This window comes from Aplysia californica, unplaced genomic scaffold, assembly GCF_000002075.1.
Source record: "Aplysia californica isolate F4 #8 unplaced genomic scaffold, AplCal3.0 scaffold00120, whole genome shotgun sequence".
NCBI classification, from domain to species: domain Eukaryota; kingdom Metazoa; phylum Mollusca; class Gastropoda; order Aplysiida; family Aplysiidae; genus Aplysia; species Aplysia californica.
This window is the reverse complement of record NW_004797390.1, coordinates 261,342-263,537: the sequence shown is the minus strand read 5'-3', so window position 1 is coordinate 263,537 and position 2,196 is coordinate 261,342.

Sequence of the window (2,196 nt, the reverse complement as noted above, 5' to 3'; positions counted from 1 at the left end):
TACACACACACACACACACATACACACACACACATACACACACACATACATACTCAAACAAAAGCTCTAAATCTCGGCACCACTCCGACATGGATGAATAAAAAAACAACAACCCCAAAAACCAAACTGACAGGTATTTCAGATAGATCTATAGAGTTTCAGCATTACCTGTGGTATCTGCCTTCAGAATGGCCTTTGCGTGTACAGTATGGCTGTAACTATAAACTCTAAACGTTTAGAACCCCCCCAACCTCCCATAAAAATATCCCCGACAACAAAACTGGTCTTTCTTATGGGTCTGCTGAGAATTTATTGTACGGAAAAGAAATCAAAGCAGGTAGGACTTGAAGAAGCCCACTTGGGCCATCCGCTGATCAAAAAACAAAAAAACTCCTCAACAACAACCAGGAAAAGACAAATCATGCTGTAGTTTCTGGGACACTTGAATCTAGTTGTCACTGGCAAAACTGAAGGCAAGCGAGGCTGGGGTAGACCCAGAGCAACCTACTGAGTGAGCGTGAACAGATGTGTTCGATGTAAGAAAGTTCAGGATTTCGTAGCTTTTTTCAGAGCTTCCGAGCAAATGAATGACCGGAGAACCATTATAATCGTGTCTGTCGCAGATCTGGCACTTGACGATCATGATGATAATATACATGTATATAATATACAAATCATTAGATTTCTCTCTGTGTATATAGGTATTATGTTGATGTACGTATGTGTATGTATGGGTATGTGGGTGTATGTCGTATGTGTGTGTATGTGTGTGTGCGTGTGTGTGTGTGTGTGTGTGTGTCTGTGTGTGTGTGTGTGTCTGTGTGTGTGCGTATGCGTATGCGTGCGTCTTTGTGCGTGGTTGTGTGTGTATGTGTGTGTGCATCTTTGTGTGTGTGTGTGTGTGTGTGTGTGTGTGTGTGTGTGTGTGTGTGTGTGTGTGTGTGGTGAAACACCCTACCAATTTGGCAGTAGACCTATTTGGGAAATAAAAAGTATCATCTTATCTTGTCTCGTGAGTGTATTTTTATGAATATAATGTGTATGAGTGTGTGTATGAGTGTGTGTATGAGTGTGTGTATGAGTGTGTGTATGAGTGTGTTTCTGAGTGTATTGTAAGTACATCTTAAGCCCTCACAGGCTGGTTTTTATATCACATCACACAGCCTACCATGGTATCTGCTATCCGTCATCTATATCAGGGGACACCAAACTTTTTTTTTCTCCGAAAGTGGGCCAGATAACAAAATCTAAAGACAGGCCAAGTCAGAACAAGAAACCCCAAACCGATTACCGGTTACTCTCTGCTGGTGGTCAGATTTAGAGTAGAATTATTATCTGAAGGATAGATGGATTAATGGATTCAGATTGAAAGACTTAAGTTTCCGCTGAAAGTACAGCCTCTGATTTACCTTTTTAACGATATTGTTTACTTGATTTTGCCATGTAAATTTGTTGTCTATTGTAAGGCCAAGATATTTGTATGAATCGATGATTTCAATTGTTTCTTGTTCAAATACGAGTGGTGGGATTGTGGTTTTTCTCTTCTATAGTAAAAAAATCTTTTCCTTTGTTTTTTGAGAGGTTCACTTTAAGAAAATTTGAATTGCACCATTTAAAAAACATACACATTTCTTCGAAATACTCTTTTTCCTCAATATCAATTAATCCAATAATAGCGGCGGAGTCATCTGCAAACTTAATTAAGCGCGTTGTTAAATATTTACTGCTATGATCGTTGGTACCATGTATATATTGTGTACACACTCGGTGACAAAACACACCCTTAAGGACCGCCGGTGTTACAAAGGATTGTGTCAGATTTTGTGCTATTCAGCTTAACATACTATGGTCTGCCTGTCAAGAATTCAAGGACCCATTCTGCGATATAATGACTAACCCTCAGACTCAAAAGTTCTTCAACGACAATATGTGGTTGAATCGTATTAAATTAATGCTAAGGAAAAAATCCACAAAAAGTACCCTCACATACGTTTTAGCTGTTTCAAGGTGTCTCAATAATGCCGTGAAAGAATAATTGGGCGTAGGTCAGGTAACACGTCTTAATCTTAAAGCTGTTGCATTTTTTATGCACGTATACAATAATGATACACACAGTGGTATCCATTTTAATGTGGCTTTTGTCAAAATTTCCAATTGGTCAAATCGTTTGTCTAGAAGATCAACCGCGGGGGGGGG